We start from the raw sequence: 24,101 nt of genomic DNA, 5'->3' as shown, positions 1-24,101 counted from the left end.
TCTCTCCCCACCTGCCCTGCTCCCCCCTCCCCAGCCTGCCCCTGCTTTTCATGCTCACCCTTCCCACTGATTTTCACATCTCTGCTGTTTGCATTTCAGCTGGCAATCGCGTATGCAAATCCCAGCATCCCACCTCTTCAGGCAGTGCTTTGATACCCCCTGCCCTGCCTGGCTGAGGTGTTTTGCATCCGCATCCACCGCTCCAAAGGACGGCCCCGTCCTCACCCTGATGAAAGCAGCGAGGCGAGCGGGAACAGACGTGTCTCCTGGTGACAATTTGATTAAAAGGAAATAAAGGTGTTTTGTGTGGGAGACCAGCCCTGCCAACACCAGGAGAAAGAGCCCCCGTCCTCCAGCAGCCAAGGGCACGGGGCTGTTACGGAGCTCAGTGGCACCAGGTCCCGGAGCCAAGAGGCAGCAGAGCATCCGAGGGATGGCCCTGGCCGGGGGCCAGCAGGGCAGGCTCAGTCCCTCAAACCTGCTGTGCTGGCCTCGGCATCCCCAGAGCACCAGGGCTCCTCTCTGGGCTCAGCCCAACGCTGTCAGCAGTGATTTCCATCCTCTTCGTGTCCCCATCCCATTTCCAGGGCAGCCCTGGTGCCCCGGTGCCCTTCCCTGTGCAGAGCCTGTGAGGCCAACACCCTCCAGACTCACAGGAATTACAAATATCAGCCCTGGGGAAGCCAAATCACAAATCCAACAGCCTCTAAATCAACACAGCAATGCCTCAGAGCTGGCTTTGGGGGGTACCTGGCAAACCTTCCTTAAAATGCTTGTACTTGCTACATGCCATCCCATGACACACTACTAAAAGCTTGTTGTGTGTGTCCATACACATTCATTAAATCCCTTTTCTCACCCTCAGCCCTCGGTGTAGCCTGTCTGCTCTTTTCTCTGCATGGTGAGTTTTCTCTCACTCTGGCTGGAGAGCGTTTGTGTGTTTGCAATCAAAAGAAATGGGAGCGTAAGTGTTCAAAAATTGACAGTGGAGCTCAGAGCACTGAGATGCCCAAATGCATTTCTAACAGCATTCCCTGGCTCCAGCCCCGCCTCTGTCCTCACACTGCGGACAATACTGCATCCTCAGCACCCTACCTGCCCCTTCCCAAAACTGCTGCAGCTTCCCAAAGATGTTAAAGTTGACTCAGAATCATTTAATCACGGGCAGAGCTGTAGGGCCCCGGTAACAGCTCTCGGTAACCACGTAGCTCTGGCCAGAGAACAAAGAGCTCTGTCTAACGCTGTCTAGCACAGAGCCATCGCTGCTGATAAATAATTTTGACTAGTGACTCATCAGCAGCCTATGCAGGAAGTATATATTTAAACCTGTGCAGCTTAAACAATTGTTAAAGATGTCAGTTTATCATGCAGACAGTTTTTATTGAAAGAAGAAGGAAAAATATCATTTTTTAAATTAATGAGAGCAGACCTTATCTCAGCTGCTTTTACTACACCGTATTTTGGAAAATATTCTTTCATTGTTCACAATTGCTTCCCTTTGTTGGACCCACATGCCAGCAGCCACATTTCAAAAGGCTTTATAAACATTAACCAACAAAACCTCAGTGCTGGGAGCTGCAGAAGTAACAAGTGCAGAAAGAATAATTCACCTGCCTGAAGTTACATTAAACCAAACCGAACTCATGAGCAGCACCTCTGTTCTGGCTGCCCTGTGGCTGCCAAAGCTCTTCCTGTGCTGGCACTCTGGTTTTCCTACCCCAGACCCTCCAGCTCCCAGTGCCCTGCTGGGAGCACAGGGCACGGCCAGGACACCCTGCCCCGCTCAGGAGGGACCATTCCCCTGCATGTTTTACCCAGCAACTGGAGTATTTATTTTTTCAGCTGCTGTGTCAGATCCAGGGTCAAAGGTGGGCACTTCCCCCTTCCCCCAAACCCCCTAAATCACTCCCAGTGCTCCAGAGAGGACCTTGAAAGTCCATATGGCTCCGAGCATCCAGTTACAGGCTTTGATGAGCTTTATTGCCCTGAGAGAGGCGAGAGTGGCACCAGCACCTGGGCAGGACAGCAGCTGCCAGGGCTGCCCCGGGGTCAGCAGGATGGGGGTGAGGTGGCAGCAGGACACCAAAGGCAGCTCCCAATCCTCCCAGGGAGCAGTCTGGGAGGGAAAAGCCAAGCCTTGCACCATATGGGATTTTAAATTAATCCTGTCAGCTCAGCTAACGGGGCTGCCAACGTTACAGACAGCTCGCTGAAAGCTCCTGCTCCGCCGTGAAGGGCAGGGAGGCTCCTGCAGCTGCTGGCGCTGCTGCTGGGATGGATCCTGCACCCCACAGCCCGCAGAGCCTCACCATCACCCCCGGGCTGTGCACTGCCCAGACAGGCACGGTGATCCGAGGGAAGTGCCCTTATCTCAGACGTGTCCGGGAGCCTGACAGATCCTAAAAAATGAGACTCTGGCTTTGGAATGGCAGCTGCTAAGAGGAGGCAATAAAAAGGCAATGGATGGTCCGTAAGGGGTAGAGTGGGACTTCTGTGCTGTCTCATAACACACAAGAACTGGGGCTTTCAATAAAATCAGACAGGAAGAACGTCCAAGCAGATAAAAGGAAAAACTTCTCCAGCACAGTAATGAAGTTGCTGAAGTTATTGCCAGAGAAAATAAGGACAGGAGCTGAGCAGGACTCCGGAGGGGCTCCACGATCACACAGCTACCAAAGCACCCAGGCTCCTTGAAACACACAGTGAAATGGTTCTGAGGGGCATTTTAAACCTCAACTCTAATGCTGAAGAGCACCTTGGACTATAGAGAGGCCGGGATGAAGCCTCATGCACGGGACAGACAATTACACATTTATTAACTCGATCTCAAGTTCGGTGACAGAAGCGACCGTGAGAGCAGCACAAACCCTGCTGGAACCGCTCGGGATGCGCCCCGATAGTGGAAGGGGAAGGGACCAGCGGGTCTCAGCCGCCAGGCCGGGGAAGGGGCAGCTCCTGCCCTTCCCTCCCTCCCTGCCCAGCCCCGAGCTGCTCAATCAAGCCCTAATGGACCAGCGTGACGCTGGCGCTGATGAATCCGAGCAGCCGTGCGTGCTTGAAGGGCTGAGAGAACTCTTCAGCCAAGTCCCCGCTGTGCTCTTTTCAGGAGAGGTCCTTTTAAGCCGCTGCTATTCCCAGGCCATGGCGCTGATTTAAATGTTAACACGCTCTCCAGGATGCAGGCACCTCCTGCCCATCAGGGCTCGGGGATGACGGCGGCAGCGGCCGAGCCCGAGGCTCCCCGGCCAGCCCGGACAGGCTCAGCATCCCCAGGAAGCGCTCAGAGAAACAGAGCTGCCAATTTCCAGTAAATAACGGCGATATTTACCAAACACCTATTGCAAATTGCGGCAGCCTTCGGAAACAAAGGCGACAGGGAGAAAAAGGCTCTCAGGAAACAGCCAGGAAATCGTCTGGGGAATATACTCGGAGATTTGCGAAAGCTTAAGCCTGGGACACAAATCCCAGTGCTTTGTCCGTGACAATAGGGGATAAAGGCTGGTGTAGTTCCCCGGCTGCGGTGGAGGGATCAGGGCCAGCTGCAGAGATAGGATCTGGCTGCCGGGCCGGGGTTCACATCCCTGACAGCGGCTGCGGGATCAGCGGCCGCGGATTTTCTGTGACAGCCGAGGGAAAAGCCCTGCTACGATGTAAGACAGGCATTACCCGAAGGGACAAGGCTGTAAACCCTGCTCTTGCTCGGAGAACCGGGTTTGAAATAGGATAGAGAGGGGCAAATCCCAAATGCAGACAAGCAGGAGGAGGTCAGGAGCCGCCTGCTCTCCACGGAGCGGGGATGAGCTCCCCCGAGGTGCCCGGAGATGGACGCAGGGCAGGGAGCCCTGCAGGACAGGCAGGGATTCCCCTGCTCGGACCTTGCCACGGGAACAGCCCCACCACGAGGGCTTAGCCTCAGAAAGGGCCTTTTATTCCCTGCCCTGGCCACTTCTGTGCCCCGGGGATCCACTGAGCCGCCCCCTGGCAGCCTGCTCTGGGGCTGCTGCCTGCAGTGCGCTCGCAGGAGGGGCAGGACAGAGCAAGGCTGGAGCTCTGGAGCCTCCTCTCCGTGCAGCATTTCCCTGTCTCTTCCCTGCTGGTCTGTGCAGCAGCACGGAGCGCTGCTGAACAAGGCTCCCTGTAATCCATCAGAGGTGCTGCTGCCCATTCATGCTCCGCAGGAGCTCTGCCTCTCCACTAAATCCCTCAAGCCATCTCCAAATCACCTCATCTCCATCTCCTCCACCCCCCTCTCTCCAGTGACCTTCCTCCTCACAACAGTGTCTGCAGGCTTCCAGATAACTCCCTCACATCCTTATCTGCAGGAGTAGTTCAGTGCTGCCCTGGCACGGTGCTCACACAGCAGAGGGGACACGCGAGGCGAGCACCAGGAGGGTCCAGAAAGGGATGGAGGAGCAGCAGCGTCGCAGCCGCTCACCTGAACCCCCACCAGCGCCTCTGGTTTCACCCTCTCAGGACAACCTACAGTGTCCAAACACCAAAGCCTCCCAGCAGAGGAGGGATGGGGTTACGGGTAGGGCTAGGGATAGGGTTATAGGGTTAGGGTTAGGGATAGGGTTATAGGGTTAGGGTTAGGGTTAGGGATAGGGATAGGGTTATAGGGATATAGGGTTAGGGTTAGGCAGCAGCTGTACCAGCCAGTCAAACCAGTCATCAAGAGCAGGGTTCCCACCTTGTCCCCCCCAGAGCTGTGCCACAGAGCTGGGTGTTCTGGGACAGTGTGCCTGCTGCTGGGTCTGTGAGGGGGCTGAGGAGAGGCAGGCTGTCCCAGAACACCCAGTGCTTCCCACACAGCACATCCACCTCCACCCATGGCTATCCCAGAGGCCCTGGCACCTCAAAAGCTGTGAGCAGCTGATCTATCACACTGGCAATATGTGTGGTTTCCAAATGAGACAGAATTCCCAGGTCTCTCATATCCCCGCTTTCATTTCCAGCAGCAAGGAGCTCCCCTCAGAAGTTTCCCCACTGTAATCAGCCACAGTGAAGGGGACAGGTGTTGGCTGTGCCACACTAAGGGGGCTCACTGGTGTTCTGGGCTGGGAGCTGAGGGCTGCTTCCTCCCCAGGAGCCGGCGGGTGCAGAGCAGGGGCTGCAGCACAGGGGTTACTCAGAGGTTGCACACAGCCTCTGTTCAGTGCTTCAGCCCGGCCTCTCTGCAGCTAATGAATGTTACAGCAGGAGAGGCTGGAGGGAAATGGAGCAGAAATGCAAGGCTGCCATGTCAGATATCGTCTGCCTCCCTCCGACAGGCTCCCACAGAGCCACAGCACAGCACCCACGGGAGCAGAGGCCAAGGTTGGGGGGGACCTGGCCAGGGTGGGCACAGCTCAGGGACATGTGCCAGCCTCAAAGCTGTGCCCACATCCACTGCCATGCACAGAGAAATCCATTTCCAGTCACACCTGGGACTGAAACCCAGAATGATTCTGAGCTTTGTGTTCACCTTGTGCTGAGGCAGAGCTCCAGCTCTCACCTGCCCAGCCACTGGCACAGCCTGGACCCTGCTGGGGCAGCTTTCCCATCACACTGGGGCTGCACCAAGGGCTCTCCCTGCCCTCAGCATTCCCCAGCGTGCAGCAATCTGCCAGAGCCAAGGCCGATTAAAGGATGGGCTGGGGATCACAGAGGGAATCTGAATGCTGTCCCCAAGCTGCTGCCCCAGCAGCTCACCCACCCTCCTGCTGTCCCCGGTGTCCCTGCAGCTCTGCACCCTGGGCACGGCTTTCCCACAGGCAATCACAGCACAGAGGCTCTGGCATTTGCTTAGAACACCTCAAATTGCTTTTTTTACACCTCACTGCTCGGTGCCAACCCCAATTCGTGTTATTTGTGCATTTGCTTAGAGAACGTTATCTGATCGGTCACCCTGCGAGAGAGAGGCTGGGGAAGAGGCTGGGGCTTCTCCCTGTCACCAAAGCAGCTTGGGAACAAGGCAATCTCTGAAAATCTTGTGTTAAGCAGCCTCCCCATGCGCACAGGGAGGCCCTTGCCAGGGTCTCAGGCACAGGATGGCACGGCCCAGGACAAGGGACACCACCAGGGCTCTGTGTCTGCTGCTCCCAGCTCAGCAGGGACCTCTGAGCAGGAGAAAATTAAACTGGCACAACTCTGTGCATTCCCTCTGCTGGCAGAAGCTGGAAAAGGCAACACCCCAAAGCCTCAGGAAGATGTTGGGACTTGCAAAACACACAAATATCTGTCTTGCATCCCTGTCCGTGGCACACTGGGAGCTCACTGGGAGCTGCCCACAGGACAGCAGGGGCTGGTCCCTCCCTCCAGGCACAGAACCCAGCAGGTTCCATCCCTGCAATCCCATGGAGCAGCCAGTGTGGCCCCCAGCACGGAGTGGGGCTCCCTGGGCCACCCAGCCCTTCCCACTGCCCACACCAAAGCAGCACCTACCAGGCAGGCACCTTCTTGGGGAAAGGATGCCAGAGCCACTGCAATTAATAATTCTGTATTAGCCCATCCCTCCAAGCTGTTCCTGCCTCACCATCTGCATGTCCTGAAATGCGAGGTTTTAGTCATAAATGCCAGGCCTCGTTTTGGAAATTTATAAGCTGTTTTGCTTCCATTACCTGAACAGCTTCCAGCTACGGTATCCAGGCATTTCAATTCCCTCAACTCCACCATGAAATGGCACAAACTTCACAATACACAGCTCTGGTGTGACAGACACCAAAGATTTCATCATTCCAAGGAATTTCCTCCTTTCTCTGACTAGAGCCAGGTAGCTGCAGCACACCAAGGCTCAGGGACCTTCACAGGAACATTTTGGGATCTGTGCTTAAGAAAATCGACTCGTTCCAACTCCCATATTGCAGCCACAACCCCTGATGCACCATCAATTAAGAGCAGCAATAATTACCAATGGAAAACTGCAGACCTCAGAGCAGATAATGTGTTGCCATTAGATTAAGTAGTCATAGAAATCAAAAATAAAACCTATACTTGGGCTAATTAAGCCCACTCACCATCTGATGAAGATGTGTTGTGATACCATGGAAAGCACCAAAGAGCCATTGTAAGCAAACCAACACCACTGGGTGTCTGTGTCTCACTCCCTGGCCCAGGGATAATTGATGTGACAGTGGCAGGGCCAGCAGTGTTTGGGGGGAAACCAAAACAGCCTGAGCCCCTGCCCCTGGTCAGTGCCACCCCTGAGCTGAATCCACCCCACATTCATCTGAATAAATAATAAATAATCCACTTGGTGACTGTGGCTGTGCCCCACAACACCTCCATGTTCCTCAGGCTTTGCACTCAGGACCAGAAGGAGGGAACAGAAGGACGAGATTTGCAGATGTGGCAGCACATCAGGGAAGGGCAGGATGGACAATGACCCCGACACTGGAAATGTGACCCGGGAGAGCCCAGGAACCTTTAGGGAGCTGCCAGAGAAACCCAGAGGAACCTGGGGCTCCTGATGGTCACAAACTGAGGAGGAGTGAAGAGCAGCCCAGCAGGGAGCAGCCACTGCCACGCTGCACGGGGCAGGAGGAGCCGAGCTGTCCCCACGCTGTGTGACAGCACCCAGGCCACCGAGGCCCCGTGCCTGGCCCAGGGCAGCTCCCCCCAAGGCTGTCCTCTGCTGTCTCCTCTGGGCTCCGTGCTCCCATGAAATCTGTTAGGGAAGATCCACAGAACAAAGATAAAAGGGGCATGACAGCGAATTTAATTAAATATTCGAGGATTTGGTTTGGCATTATTTACTCAGAAAGGACTCCAAGCTCCGGGTTCCAGGTTTGGTTGTTACTGTGGAAACCAGCTGAATGTGATGTATAAAAAGAAAGGGCTCATCAATTAAATCATTTAAAAAGTGAAATGAAGCCTCGGGAAACACAACATGACAGGTTGTTCTGTGTTGAGGAGCCTCTGTCCTGGTGCTTTGCTCCTGGAGGCAGGAGGACTCCGAGACCTCGAGCAGCAGCTCCTGAGAACAACTTACAGGGGAGCCAGTGGGCAACGTGCTTCCCAAAAACCCAGAGCCAGTGGAGCAGGGGCTTGGAACTGGGCAAAGGTGCAGGCTGCAGAGCCCTCACCCTGACTTCCAGCCCTGGATTCACTCCAGCATAGGTGTGGGTTTGTGTCCACCTTTAAACGCTCCCTGATCCCACCAGCCACCTTCCTGAGCCTCTGCAAAGGGCTCCAAAACCTCCAGGTGCAGAGGTGTAAGACAGTGCAAAGCCTTATCCAGCCCCCCCTCGCAGCCTGCCGGGGGATTGAGAGCTAAACCACTGCTTGAAATGGCAAATCTGAGGAAATGCAGATGGAATTTGAGGTCAGCCCAGGATTTGCACCTCATCAGCATTCAGCAATGAAGGCAAACCAGCAAGTGAGGGCTCTTAGGAGCTGGGAAGGCCCCGTGCCACCTGTCACCCTCCTGACAGCCTGACAACCCCCATGCCCAGGGCAGGAAGGGCCAGCATCCCTCTCACATCTGTCTGCCCCTCGGGGTGGCTCGGCCAAATCCCCCAGAGGGGAGCAGGGAGGGCGTGAGGAGCCTGTGCTGGGTCTGGGGGCACGGGGACAGCTGGGGCGGCCACCCCCATCCCTGAACACGAGCCCCAGCAGCTGCTCAGGGCCCTCCTGGCCTGGGGCAATCCCTTCCCAGCGGGAATTCTGCAATTCCCACCTGGCCAGGGAGGGGCTGCTGCACCTGCACCTGCACCGGGGGTGGTTTGTCTGCACCAGGGGTGGTTTGTCTGCACCAGGGGTGGTTTGTCTGCACCGGGGGTGGTTTGTCTGCACCAGGGGTGATTTGTCTGCACCAGGGGTGGTTTGTGTGCACCGGGGGTGGTTTGTCTGCACCAGGGGTGATTTGTCTCCCCTCACACAGAACGATGTGCTCAGAGGAGCTGAGGCCGCGTCTGACAGCACCCATAAGGTTTTCTGTCATGCTATCCAAAGGATATTTCTCTGCTGTCCGAGCAGCAGCACCATTATTTAACGGTGCCACAAGATGGATTTCCGTTTTGTTTCCTCCCGTTCTGCTCCCCATCCTCACTCATCACAGCAAGCCCAGCCTGCCCGAGCGAGCTGTCCCATCTGTCACAGCAGGGTCAGGGAAGATCCATTTCCCCAGACCCCAAAGGGCACCAGGGGGACACAACTGACACGTGGCAGAGCCAGCAGAGCGTGGGTACCCTGCACCTCAGCTCCAGTGACTTTCACCAGTCCAAAGGGAAGCTCAGCTCACACCCAGCCCCTCAAAACCTCCCTATCAAAGGAAGCTGGGCCATGAACTGCCCCAGGAAGGGGCAGAGCTGCCCAGAGCCCCCCAGGCACACGTGGCACAGACAGGTCTCCCCCAGGAGCCATCAGAGCAGGAGGAGCTGGCAGCCAGTGCTCTTCATCGAACAGTTTAAACATTGATTTTTCCTACTGGCTGGCACCGAGGCCCAAACCCCAGGCAGTGCAGACATGATTAAAAAGCAGTCTCTCCTCAGACAACTAAGACACCATTCTCCTCCAGCGTGGAAGCAGCAGATGGAAACTCAAATGAGCTGCTGGGTCAGCTTTGTTCCCAGCCAGAGGAGACAAGGGGGAGTGCTGCATCAGAGAATCCTCACCTGCCCCCTCCACACAGAGGAGAAAGATGGAGAGGGTTTACAGCTACTCACAAGCTCTCAATCCTGTGCTGAAAATCTGCCCAGCACCATGGCACTAAAGCCAGGAATGCCCCAAGCACCTCTGACAGACGCTGTGCATCACCAAGTGACAAACCCCGAGCGGGGAGCGGGGGCAGAGCAGAGCTAAAGGGATCAGAGGCTGCCCAGCCCCGGGCTCTGCCCTGCCAGCTCCCTCCCTGTAAGCATGAGGGGCTCGGGGAGGGATGAAGGGCTCCCGAGGGATTCTCAGGCTCCCCTGCAGGAGGGTCACGCTTCAGAATGTGCTTGTGAATGCCTGAGCTGCCCTGGAGCTGCAGGAGCCTAAGCCAGCTCTGCCTGTTCTGCACCGCTCCTGCCCCGAGCATCCGAGCGAGCTGGGGGCTGGCAGCTGCCCCTGCACCTGGGAAATCTGCTCCAAAGCCCTGGAACCCTCTTTTCCCTGCCAGAGGATCAAGCACCTCACTGCTGGCCAGCCTGCAGGAGAGGCCAGGACGCTGGAGCATTTCCCCCTGCTCCAAGATGGGAACTCGCTCTGAAGCCAGCGCAGCGCTGAGCGCGGCAGCGGCGCCCGCAGAAATTCAAGATGGGCTTTAATGGCTTTGATATCGAGCTGAAGATGGGGGTTTGCCTTTGACATTGGAGCACCAACGGGAAAAGGAAAAAGGCAGCTTGTGTCCGAGGGGGAGGCTCCTGAGCACCCTGAGCTGCTGCTCACGGGTACCCACAGCACAGCCGGGCTCTGGAACGTGAGAGCCCCTCGAGGGTCTGCAGCCCTGAAATGGCATCTCCTGCTCCTCAGCCACAGCCTCAGGCTCCCTGGAAGGCACCTGACAACCACCCCAGCAGCCACAGTGACTGGGCAGTGGAGCTGAGGCCTCGTTCTCCAAGCAGCAGAAGGACAAATCCTGAATTTACAAAGCTGAACCCCGGCTCAATATCAAAACAGCCCCTGAGCTTCATGATACCCAAACACCAATGGAGAGGGTTTAACAATCTCATATCTCTCCCCAGTAACCTGGAAATTCAAAATAATTTTCTCTTTTCCATTCCCCCAGCTTCCCTAAAGAGAACAAGCGAGCCAAATGGACCAGCCTATCAGGAAATCTTATTGCACTTAAATGAGAAAGCAATTAAACACTTTAATAAGGTGAGGGGGGTGCAGGAAGGAAACAATTAAAGTGAGCTCAGAATGATCTTAAAGTCTTCCACTATTGTGGCTGAGAAAGTTCCTATTTACTGAGTCTGGGTGATGACCAGCACCATCACCCATCCCCTCACAGAGCTCAGGGGCAGCACAGAGCCTTCCCCGGGCCAACCAACCCTGCTGTTCCCCACTGGCTGCTCCCAGGCACTGTTTGCCCACTGTTTGGCAGGGAGAAAAGGCAGAGCAGTGCCCAAAGGATGCCCTGCCTGGGCAGCAAAGCCAAGTGCCCAGGCCTCGGGTGTTGCAGAGGGTGCCAGCCCGCGCTGCTGCCCATAGCCACCCTCCTCACGTAGGGATGACAATAAACGCCCGCACTGCCACGGCACTTTAACAAGAGCACATCAAAGCCCTGGCAGACTCAGAAGGCCCTGTGACACCCTTAACAAGTACATTTTTAGTCTCAGTTTTATGGATGAGGAAATTGAGGCTGGGAAGTGGAATGATTTGCCCGCACAACAGAGGAAAGGAAGAAAGGCTGGAAGGAAAAACACAGGAGCTGTCTGTCAACCCCCGCTGAGAGGAGCCCCGGGAGCTGCCTCCCTGCCAGGGCTGAGCTCAGACCACCCAGCCCCTCTTGGGCGCAGCCCCGGGAGCTCGGAGCACTCCTGAGCACTCCAAACACTCAGGGATGCTCACGGAGCCCCCGTGCTGAGAGCCTGAGACACGAGCAGAGGCCTCTGTGCAGCGATTACACGGGAAAAGGGCTTTAACAAACAACCGCTGCACAAGGGTTATTTGTTCCTGCATCAGCCAAACACCGGGCTGGGGACCTGGAGGCAGCAGCTGCTGTTGTGTGTAATTTGCAGAGGCCCCCAAAGAGCAGGGCAGAGGAGGAGCAGCTCCTGCCCAGCGCCCGCTGCGTGTCCTGCCAGCCCCGGCGGCCCTGGGTGCAGGGGCAGAGGGGGAGGTCCCACCAAGGGCTGGCCCAGAGCAGGCAGGGCAGGGCTGACCCGGGCAGGGGATGGCCCTGTCCCCACGCCTGGCTGTGCAGGGCACAGCATCCCGGCCCCCCTGGAGCAGCCTCATTGACGAGCCTTGTCATCGTTCCTCAAGACTAATTTTTTTAAATTGCAAAATCTTACAGAGCTATTAACCTCAAAAGAGTTTAACATATGGCAGCGCGAGTCTCCCTCTTACCCTAATTATAAGGCTTGCAGTAATGGGGCTGTCTTTTAAGTTACAGCTGCTATGCTTTTGGCTTTTCACTAACATTACATCCTATTAAGGAGCTACATTTAATGCATGCAAATTGCCAGAACACCGAGTGCCTCGGACCAGCGAGGGGATGCATTTAAGCAACAGCAGCAATATCCCAGGGTCAGGCTCACCCTGCTGAGAGCTCCCTATGATCCATCAATCAAACTCCACTCATTAATTAACTAATTCATTAAGTATCTTCCTAGATGAAGGTTCTCCAAGGCAGAACATTGTGTTGACAGCGACGTCCTGTCAGCACTTAGCAGTACAAGCCCCCTCCAAGCCCAGACACCCCAGACTCAGGGTGGCTTCAGCATCGATCCATGACCTCAGCTCCAGGGAAAGAACTGTCCAGTCTGCCCCACCTGGCCCAGCATCCCCCAAAAGTGCTGTCAAAGGAGAGTAAAACCTGGGTTTTTTTCAGGGATATCGATAAACTTTGCAAATAAAAATAAATAGTAATTAATTAATTAATGACAAAGGGATTGGAGAAGCAGGAGGAGCCCCCACTGGAGCTGCAGGTCCTGCAGCCCAGCAGTGAAAGGTGCCCAGCAGTGAGAGCTGCCACGGTGCTGCTCCCTGCCAGACACAGCCCAGAGCTGTGGTGGGCTTTGCTGGGAATGGCACAGCTTGGAGCGAGCCTGGCTACAGCCTGGCAAGGCTCTCCCGGGGGAGTGTTGGGAAAGCCTGCCCTGGCAATGAATGGCATTTTCCTCCTGTTAAACAAACCCACAGCAGGCTGGGAGGGAGCTGTGCAAGTGTGGGTGCTCCCAAACCCCCTGGGTGCCCTGGGACCCACCCCACTGTCACCATGGGACTGACCCCACTGTCACCATGGGATCCACCCCACTGTCACCATGGGACTGACCCCACTGTCACCATGGGACCCACCCCACTGTCACCATGGGATCCACCCCACTGTCACCATGGGACTGACCCCACTGTCACCATGGGACCCACCCCACTGTCACCATGGGATCCACCCCACTGTCACCATGGGATCCACCCCACTGTCACCATGGGACCCACCCCACTGTCACCATGGGACTGACCCCACTGTCACCATGGGACCCACCCCACTGTCACCATGGGATCCACCCCACTGTCACCATGGGACCCACCCCACTGTCACCATGGGACCCACCCCACTGTCACCCCTGCCCAGGACACCCCTGCCACCATCCCCTCAGCCCAGAGTGCTCCTGGAGCACGGGCACCCCACAGCCCTGGTTTCAGGAGCACGGGCACAGCGCAGCCCTGGCCCCAGCCCAAGCCCTCATTTACTCTCCCGAGCTGGAGCTCACCCAGGCTCACATTAAAGCGAGCGGCAGCCGCTGCCAGCCCCTGGTCTAGACGGGGCTCGGACCCGGCGCGTCTGTGGCGCTCCCGGAGCCCGCAGGGGCTGCCAGCGCTGCTGAATCCCGGCCCCGCCGCCTCCCCGAGCCTTCCCCACCCTCCCTGGCCGGGGGAGAGGCAGCGTGTGCTAATGGTCACCTCTGCAGCAGCTGCTGCTCCCTGAAGAAAAGCCTCCTGGCTTCAGTGCCACAGGCTGTAATACTGAAAATGGCTGTAAATGTGAAAAATTGGCACATTGTAGTCCAACAAGACAATTTTTGAATTGCTGCATGCAGCTGTGCAGTTCTAGATGAGATGCTGCCTGCATCCTAAGCTGGGAACTGGAGCCTCTGAGATAAAAACCAGTCTGGGGCTGGGGTTTCCTTTCTGCTGCTCCCGAAGGAGGAAGCAGAGTGACCCCAGAGCACAGATCACTGCAGGCTGAGGACGGGTGCTCAATCCAACAGCATCCCTGCTATTTGAAGAAGAGCGGCTTTCCTGGGAGGCCTTTCTGCCTGTGTGCTCTGAGGAGTCAAAATTCCAGAATAAATAAATTGTGGCAAGATGAGATGGTGAAAGAAAAGAAATTGGTGTCTGGAGGAAGGGGGAAAACAAACCCTCATTTAAGCCGCCATAAGGAACCACTTCACGCCTGGTTTCTCCTGGTGAGCAGGGAGTGGGGAGGGTTTGTGGATAATACCTGGAAGTCAGGAGCCACACTTTTACTGTAATGGGCTTCTTCGGGGAAGCAGCAAGGCTGGCTCATTAAATTTTACTGTGATCTTTGCAGCCCTCTGCATTGTTTGATTAAAATTTAATAACTGATTGGGTGGCTTTTCCTGGAGTCTTGTCCATCCCACCGGCAGCTCTGGTGGCTCTGGGGGGCTGTGGGTGGGAGGTGGCAGGGTTGGTTTGCAGAGTGGAAATCAGGGAAGTTCTTCCCCCAGAGGGTGCTGGCACTGCCCAGGCTCCCCAGGGAATGGGCACGGCCCTGAGGATGCCAGAGCTCCAGGAGAGCTTGGACAGCGCTGCCAGGGATGGACAGCGTGGGATTGTTGGGGTGTCTGTGCAGGGATAGGAGATGCACTGGATGATCCTGGTGGGTCCCTTCCAGCACGGGACATTCCCGGTTTCCAGCACGGGACATTCCCGGTTTCCAGCACGGACAATTCCCGGTTTGCAGCACGGGACATTCCCGGTTTGCAGCACGGGACATTCCCGGTTCCAGCACGGGACATTCCCGGTTCCAGCACGGACAATTCCCGGTTTCCAGCACGGGACATTCCCGGTTCCAGCACGGACAATTCCCGGTTTCCAGCACGGGACATTCCCGGTTCCAGCACGGGCCATTCCCGGTTCCAGCACGGACAATTCCCGGTTTCTGTGACCTGGAAGCCCGGCAGCCAAGCCCTGTCCCTGCCCGTGCTGAGCCGGAGCCTCTCGGGAGCCGGGCTGGGAGCGCAGCCCCAGCTCCAGGGCATGGAAACGCTCTCCGGGAAGCTGCAGCTGAGCGAGCGGGGCTCTGCCGAGGTGTGTGCGCATTGAAATGAGGAATGCCCGGAGCTGTTTGTCTCCGGAATGTAATGAAAGGCTTTGTTTATCGCAGCGTGAGCTCTGGGAGCTGCAGGTGCGGGTGATGCCGAACAAACGCTGCTCCCTCGGGCATCCTCACCCGGGGCTCCTGAGGCTCAGCCTGAGCTCCCTCGGGGCCGCCAGAGCTGCTCCTGGGGACCACGAGCGTCCCTCTTGTGGCGCTGGGCTCAGGCTCTGCTGTCACCCTCCTGCCCTGAGTGCCTGAATCCCGGCGGTGGGAGGGTGCTCTGGGCACCCCGAGACCCCTCGGATGCCCTTTGCAGGCTGTCCCTGTCCCTGTCCCTGTCCCAGCTTGGGATAACACCACCCTCCAAGCTTGCCCCCCACTCTCCATGGCATGAGGGAATCACGTTTTGGGGTGTTCCAGAGAAATGGGAATTGGGAATTGGGAGCGTGGGTGCTACCACAGAGCCCCCAGAGCCCTGGGGACAGCCTGGCACAGCCCCACAGCTGCCCCAGGACCAGGCACCAAACTGGCAGCCTTGACCTCCTTTCTGTGCAGCTTCAGTGAACCTTTCTTCTCTTCCCCTCCCTTTTATTTTTTCACAAAAAAATCTGAAGCCATTTCCAGTATTACAGCTTTTGCTGCATAAACCAGGGGGATTTTCTTCAGGGAGCAAAAAATTGATTCCGAGGTTTCCATTAAGTGACATTAGCACAGCACGGCCTCTTCCAAGGGCTGAGCATGGCAGTGAATGTGTTGGAAAAGAAATGGGGTCTTTGCACGGCCTGACTTTGGTGGGACTGGGCTGCAACAGCCCCATAAAGCTGCTTTTACAGCGGGGCACCTGAGCTGGCCTCTGGGGAGGGCAGGCCTGGCACTGGGATGGGCTCTGCTGGCACTGCACAGCTTTGTCCCCCTGTCTGGGGAAGCCCAGGCCTGAGGAGAGAGGTCTTGGCTGGAGTGTGCCCTGCACTGGGGTCAGCTCCCGGAGAACAGGAGCTCAGCCTCTTGCCAGGTGTGCTCATGGCATCTTCAGCAGCATCCCTGCTCATGGCAGCCCTCTCCCTTTCCCTTTCCCTTTCCCTTTCCCTTTCCCTTTCCCTTTCCCTTTCCCTTTCCCTCTCCCTTTCCCTCTCCCTTTCCCTTTCCCTTTCCCTCTCCCTCTCTCTTTCCCTCTCCCTTTCCCTCTCCCTCTCTCTTTCCCTCTCCCTTTCCCTCTCCCTCTCCCTCTCCCTCTCCCTCTCCCTTTCCCTTTCCCTCTCCCTCTCCCTTTCCCTTTCCCTCTCCCTCTCCCTCTCCCTCTCCCTTTCCCTTTCCCTTTCCCTCTCCCTTTCCCTCTCCCTTTCCCTTTCCCTTTCCCTTTCCCTCTCCCTTTCCCTCTCCCTTTCCCTCTCCCTCTCCCTCTCCCTCTCCCTTTCCCTTTCCCTTTCCCTTTCCCTCTCCCTTTCCCTTTCCCTTTCCCTTTCCCTCTCCCTTTCCCTTTCCCTTTCCCTTTCCCTCTCCCTTTCCCTTTCCCTCTCCCTCCCTCTCCCTCTCCCCACTGCGGGGCGTGCTCTGCCAGGCAGGGCAGTGATTCAGTGATTGACACCGCTGTGACAATGACGTGGCTTCACCTTGGCACGGCAGTGATTGTGCCAGACAGAGCTGTTTAAATACCACCAGACAGAGTGTTACTCACAGGAAAACGAGGCCTTAAATGTCATTATTTGTGTCATTATTAATAGCCCCTAATTGTGTTCTCTAATCATCATGAAATTATGTTAATATTAATATTCACATCAAAACTGCCTAGGGAAGGAGGAGAACTTTTTTTTTTTTTTTAAACACCAGCCCTACTCCGTGTCAATCCCCATTAATGGGAAACACTTGCCTGGCATGCCGGAGACACGGAGACACGGATACTGCAGGGAATCTCTGCTCCTCCCAGCCCGGGAGAGGCTCTGCCTGCTGCCATCCCGGGCCCTCTGACACCCCCAGACCCCAGCCCTGCTCTGGGAGGGCTCCATTTCATCCAGGAGTGCTTCCAACAAATCTGCTGGAGGGAGGGAGGCAAGCCAGATTCTGTACTTAGCTGGGAAATCTCAGAGGTGCAGCAATATCACATTTTGTACCATTACTGGCTTCTGGTACATGTTTTTGCTCTGCTGAGTTTATTCTTTTCATTGTGTTTTTGCCAGCATGAAAATCCACCCGAGAGAACAGCAACAGTGTGAGCCCACCAAAGAAACCTTTGGAAAAAGCCTTCCAAAGGCTTTCATTCATTAACTTCAATGCCTGTTTCTCGAGGGCTGGACTCTGGGATGCCGAGGACATTTGGCACCCTGGACCATCATTACAGTGATTTTATCAGCTCCCCAAGGGCCACATTGAAGCCTTTGCCACTGCACAGCCCCATTCCCCAGGTGATGCCCATGAGCTGCAGCCTCTGCCCCACCACTCCTGATGTCCTGGATGAAGGACAAGGAACATTTCTTTTTTTTCCTGGAAATAAATGGTAATCAGAAGAAATGGCTTTCTCTGCAATTTTCTCCATTTTCCAAGCAGCTCTACTTGTGAGTACCCAAACGCCTGGCTTAATAAAACAGAGGTTTCAGAGTGGCAACTATTATACCTCGAGTTAAATATAACTGAGAGCTTGGAAATAACTGCAGAGCACACACAGAGGGAGCTGACAGGGGAGTGCTTTGGAGAACAGCTCCAACAGGTCCTTTCTGGGTGTGGAGGCAGCTCAGAGCTTCCCCTGCATCCCTCAGCACTGCCAGCCTGGCCCGGGCAGCCTCAAATCCCTCTTTCCCCGGGGGTGGGGGGAAGGAACTTTGCGAAGGTGTTTAACACTTCCATGTGAATGATTTTTCCATAAAATATTAATGACGTGGATATAACCTAATTGAGTCCTTAGGGCAATAACCTCGGACAAAACGGCCCTGATTAGGAGATAATTGACTGTGCGATGGCTTAGAGAGCTTAATGCTGGCAAGGTCCATTATGTGGGGATAACGACCCCCTTTTGCCAGGTGCCAGGCCCTTAGGGGGGCTTTGGGGGGATCAATCCTCCCTCACCTCTTCTGTCCAGTACTTTGGAAATGATTCTGTTCAGCTGTTATTGGATGGGGCAGGGGGACAGTCCTGGCTCTTGTCCTGGCCCTCAGTGCCCAGCACAAACACAAAGTACAAGAGATTGTGTTTTCTCCCAAAACCAAACGTTTTCTGTGCTCTCCCCCAGACCTGCACATATAGGGACATTCAAGAAAGCATTAATATAAACCACCATTGACTTCAATTTATATTAATACACTGTGCAGTGAACTGAGGTGGCTGATTCACAATCCTCATCAGATTTCAGTGCGCCGGGTAAATCAGCTCCCTTGGTTCACTGTAGTTTAATTATAAGCAAATTGCAAGTGAATTAAGATAAATCGAATTAGAACCACTCTAATACTGAACAAAAACGCCCACTGAGGAGTCTGTGGAAGTTTAACTGCTCCCCTTTGAGAGGTGACTTGGGACACATTGGGCAGGCACTCAGCGAGGCTGGGCTGCGAGGAGCTGGCTCCAAGGGGCTGCTGTGGGCAGGGAGAGCACGGGAGAGTGGCCACTGACCCCTGGCTGCCCTCTGGGCCTGGCTCTGCGGCCACTGGACCTCAGGATGGCCACTGACCCCTGGCTGCCCTCTGGGCCTGGCTCTGTGGACCTCAGGATGGCCACTGACCCCTGGCTGCCCTCTGGGCCTGGCTCTGTGGCCACTGGGCCTTGGGATGGCCGCTGGACCTCAGGATGGCTACTGGGCCTTGGGATGGCCACTGGAACTGGGGATGGCCACTGGAACTGGGGATGGCCACTGGAAATGGGGATGGCCTCTGAAACTGGGGATGGCCTCTGAAACTGGGGATGGCCACTGGAATTGGGGATGGCCACTGGACCTGGGGATGGCCTCTGGGCCTTGGGATGGCCACTGGGCCTCGGAATGGCCACTGGAATTGGGGATGACCACTGGACCTGGGCATGGCCGCTCTCGGGGCCAGGGAGCAGAGCCAGAGCAGTGAACGGGAGGTTGAAAGCCGGGGAGAGGAGGAGCTGGAGCAGACTGCTGCGGCACAAATTGGAAGCTGGGGTGGCTCTTTCTTCTTCTTCTTTCTTCCCTCCCAGGGAAGTGTCATTTGTACAAATTGCCCGTCCGTGCCAGCTTGGGAGAGACCTCACAAGGGAAACCTGGAGCCTTCCCCGCTTTTCATGTGAGCGGATGCCCCTTTTATTTCTGAGCAAGGAGTAAGTGGAGAAGAAAGGAGCTCCTGTCAGCCTCCGGGAGACAAATTGCTTCCTGCAGCCCGAGGTGCCTCCGCTGTAACAGCCGGAGGTGAGCCGAGCTGCCCCAGCCTCTCCCCTCTCCCCAGCTCCCGGCTTTGAAACCGAGCCCCGGATAAGTAACCAAGGCTGCCTTCACTTTTATCTGGCCAGGATGATTTAGTGGGCGCAGCTCGGGCGCGGGAGCGGCGCTGCTGGGGTGCAGTGACCCCGGTGCCCGGGTTAAGGACGCGGCCCTGGGCGCTGCTCCCGTGGGCTCTCATCCCCCAGGCTCTCCTCCCGAAGGCAGCAGGGCGCTGCAAGCCATCGAGTTATTAAAACAGCGGAGGCAGCAAAGCGGCGCGGCTTCCCCGCTGCTCTGACATTTCCGAGGGTGAAAGGTAAAAACGCGCTCTATAAAACCCAGCCCGGGGTTTGCGGCTGCTGCCGGAGCTCTCGGAGCAGCTAATTAAACGGGAGGGGCAAAGCCGCAGAGAAACTCCAGCCAGAAAATCAAAGCGCAGGCTGGCAGGGAGCGGGGCTGTGGGAAGGACACCCCTTTTCTCCTTTGAACCTCCTTTTTGGGGGAAACGCGGGAGCGGGGCTTGGCGTCACCCAGCGGCTCCTCCACAGCCCCTGAATTATCCCCAAACTCACAGCGCCGAGGCCGGGAGCCAAACCACAGGAAAAAAAAGCGCTGCTGGTGGTGGCAGAGCTGCAGGGGCAAGCGGAGCATTCCCACAGTCCAGCACAGCTCTGCTGGGTTCTGCCTCCCTTGGTTCTGCTGGGTTCTGCCTCCCTTGGCTGTGTTGGGTTCTGCTCCTCTTGGTTCTGCTGGGTTCAGCCCCTCTCAGCTCTGCTGGGTTCTGCCTCTCTTGGCTCTCCTGGGTCCTGCCTCCCTTGGTTCTGGGCTCTGTGACCCCAGCCCGGGGGATGGAGGGGTGCACCCCATGTCTGTGGGGTGGGCACAGACACATCCCCGTGCCCATTGATCTGTGAGCTGTCCACCCGCCCCCACTGCTAATGGCCTCGTTAGGTAGGGGAAAGGGTGGCCAAAGTCAATTTATGATATGGAAAAGTGAAAAACCAGCAAAATCAATAATTCTGCAGGGTCAGGGGAGGCTGGCGGGGACCCAGGGGTGAGTTCAGGTAACCAAAGAGTTTAAAACCCCCTTTCCCAGCATGGGTCACATTCTCCATCCCTGCTCCATCCCCACTCCATCCCTGCTCCATCCCTGCCCATTCCTGTTCCATCCCTGCTCCATCCCTGCTCCATCCCCGCTCCATCCCCGCTCCATTCCTGCCCATCCCTGCTCGGCAGCATTCCATTCGGGTGAGGCAGCCTCTGCATCCCAGGCTGCTCTTCCCCCGCGGGGCTGTGCCGCAGGCAGCTCCTCCAGGCAGGGAACGCGGTGCCCAGGCTGTCTCAGGCGCATCCCTGGGGCCAGGGCTCACACAGGGACAGGGCAGATGTGGCAGAGCCTCCTGGGGTCTGCCCGTGCTGGGAAGAGAAGAACCTGATGGCAGTGGCTCGGCAGTGTCCCTGTCAAAGACATCCTGCAGCTGTGGCAAGGCTCCAGAGCTGAGCCAGGCAGGTTTGGATGAGTCAGGGGGTGCGAGTGATCCGTGGCAGGAGTGATGGAGGGTTTCCTGTTCTGGAAATTCGGGGAGGGATTTGTTCTTTTGAAGCCTGCTGGAGTTCATGCAGGAGTTAATCTGGAGCAGCCAAATGTACCAGGCTGTGCACAGAGGGATCTCAAAGGTTCCCTCTGATCCATGATCCAAAACCACGAGCCCCCTGTGACATGGGCTGCTGTAAAGCCTCTTGCCAAATATCTCTGTTCAGTGGTAATTCCTATTAGAGCTGATTTCTACCATGTGGCTGCACACCCCGTGGTCTACAAGAGCTCTGGAGCACCGGCAGAGAGCAAAAAATGAGAGTTTGGAAAAATGACTAGAACGGTGAATGTGGTTTTCTGAACTTTCCTCATCAAATTACGGCTTCAAGAGGAATCAGAGGATGCCCTCCATGCCCACCCTGGCTCATGGCCACCCCTCCATCCTCCCTCCCACCCAGCCTGGGCTGCAAGGCACACGCACACCTCAGTTCCATCTTCCCTGTCTCTCGCTGTTGTTTTCCCCCAGTACAAATTTTGCATTTCTAGCCTGCTTGTCATATTTCCTACCGGATTGGGTGTTTAATTAAAATCATAATTAAAATTGATCTCCTCATTAGCATGCACCTGCTCTGCTGCTCGCGTCCTGGCATTTAATTATACGCTGAAGATGTCAAGTCTGACAGGCGAGAACGAGACCCCGGCCAGTAACCCCTGACAGGACTTCCCAGTGACAGCATCTGGGTACTGGAGCCCATCTGCTGGGATGGCCTCAGTGCTGGACAGGGGCACCTGGGCAGCCCCCAGGGTCAGTGGGGTCTGCCCCCAGCAGCCTGCGCACCCACTCTGGAGATTTGTGGTGTGGAACGTGTGGGGACAGATTCCCCAGCTGGTACAGAGCTCTGAGGGCTCCCACCAGCCCCAGGCAGGCTGAGAGCCAGGCCTGCTCTCTTCTGGAGAGGCCCAGCAGCCCGGGCTGCTCTCCCTTCCGTGGGGAAAGCAAAGCTCCCCCCACCTGGCCTTGGGGTGGCCATTAAGGGAATTATCCGAGTTCTTTCTGCTTCTGAAAGTGCATCTGTTCTTTTCCCTGTGTGCCAGGCAATAAAGCTGCCAAAAGGCATTTTTGGGGCCGTTATCCATGAGGAGTTTTATTCCCCTGCACTTTGAAGTCTCTCACTGATGGATGTGGGTTCAGTGGGATCTGTGAAGCAATGAAAGCTGACATCAAACCTACCCTCCAAATTTAGGGCTCTCCCTATGGCTCCCTGGGGACCCAGCATGTTTGGAACCCAGGACCTGCCTCTCCTCCTGCTCTGGGTGTGGGATGGGGCCTGGGCAGTGCTGGGCAGTGTCTCCAAAGCCTTTCCCCTGTGGAAACCCCAGCTCAGCCACCCGAGTGCTGCAGGGGATGCTGCTTTTCAGCACAGAGGCTTCCAGTGAAGAGCACAGAGGAGAAGCCCTTTAAATCCCCTCCTGTACAACTGGCCCTGGTTCCTGCCCAGCCAGGGGTGGCTGGTGGCACCCAGCAATGCTCCCCCTGTGCCAGGGACAGGCTGGGGGCACATCCCCTCCAGGTGGAGCTGCCCTTACCTTTTTATGGCTCCTTTTACAGCCAAGGCCATCAAATGCCACATACAGAGACCTTTATGGCTGGAGAAGCTGGAGCTGAGGCTGGAGGTTTATTGCAGCCGGGCTTTGGGAATACTCTGAGTGCCAAGGGGGGAAAGCTGTGGGTGCTGTGGACACGTGGGGACAGAGTCACCTCTGCAGGAGCAACCTTCACACGTGGCTGAGAGCGAAGCAGAAAAGTTCCCAGCTGGGAACACAAAGGGACCCTGGGCAGTAACAACCCCTGCAATGGAAACCCAGAGCTACCAAACCCCAGCAAACCTGGCCCAGAGCTACCAAACCCCAGCAAACCTGGCCCAGAGCTACCAAACCTGGCCCAGAGCTACCAAACCCCAACAAACCTGGCCCAGAGCTACCAAACCCCAGCAAACCTGACCCAGGGCTACCAAACCTGGCCCAGAGCTACCAAACCCCTCCAAACCTGGCCCAGAGCTACCAAACCCCAACAAACCTGACCCAGAGCTAGCAAACCTGGCCCAGAGCTACCAAACCCCAACAAACCTGGCCCAGAGCTACCAAACCCCAACAAACCTGGCCCAGAGTTACCAAACCCCAGCAAACCTGGCCCAGGGCTACCAAACCTGGCCCAGAGCTACCAAACCCCTCCAAACCTGGCCCAGAGCTACCAAACCCCAGCAAACCTGGCCCAGAGCTATGGAAACCCCTCCAAACCTGGCCCAGAGCTACCAAACCCCTCCAAACCTGGCCCAGAGCTACCAAACCCCTCCAAACCCAGCAGCAGCTGCCGTCTGACCGCTCCTCACAAAGACAGCCCGGCCCTTTTGGCATAAATAAGGCACTTGAATGTTCTGAAGAGAAATACACAAGCGTTAATAGCCTGACAGCAGCACAGCATCCCATTGGGAGCATTATTTATGAGCTGTGGCCCTGCCAGCCCTGCTGCAGGGAGGAGCATTCTGTGGGACAGAGCAGGGCCAGCCAGGGCAGCGGGACCAGCACAGGGCTGGGGACACAGCTCCAGCCCCGCAGAGCTGCCCTGTCCTGCCAGGCCCTGGGGTGCTGCATCTGGGCACGCTCTCCATGGTTCTAATGAGGTTTTTGCATGAGCAATAACTCATCAGCCTGGAGTAGAGGCCAGGGAGAGCTGAAGTGTGGGCACTTGCCAGGCCATGCTGGGAGCAGGGCCGTGGCACTGGGAGCAGCTGGACAGCCTCGTCCTGCCCTTGGAGTGGGCCCTGGAGAGAAATGGAGCCTAAAGAAACATTTGTCATTTGAGCTGTAATTACACAATTACGTAAATGCATGATATTAGTAGTCAAGAGCCTGGAGTTTTCACTAAAGAGTCCCTTAAGTAAATAAACATTTTCAAGCGATTACATTATTGGGATGAGATTTTTTAAAAGATAAAATGACAAGGATTGTGCAGGATGACACTAGAAAGCAAGAGGGAAAAGCAAACCCAACCCCAACCAGTGGCTGTCAGGGCAGCAGGTGAGGGACACACCAGGCTCTGCAATGCTGGCTCATTTTTGGACTGCTGCTCCCAGAGACAGGCTCTAGACACAAAGGCAGTGTGGATTAGAGGAGTGGAAAGACAATTTAATTTAATTTTAAGAGATACCACTGTGGAGAAGGCACATGAGGATGGCAGTTGCAATGGAAGTACAGAATATAAATAAATATATGTGTAAAAACAAACAAAAGCCCAT

This window comes from Agelaius phoeniceus, chromosome 23 (genome assembly GCF_051311805.1).
Source record: "Agelaius phoeniceus isolate bAgePho1 chromosome 23, bAgePho1.hap1, whole genome shotgun sequence".
NCBI lineage: Eukaryota > Metazoa > Chordata > Aves > Passeriformes > Icteridae > Agelaius > Agelaius phoeniceus.
Note: the sequence above shows the minus strand (reverse complement) of the source record.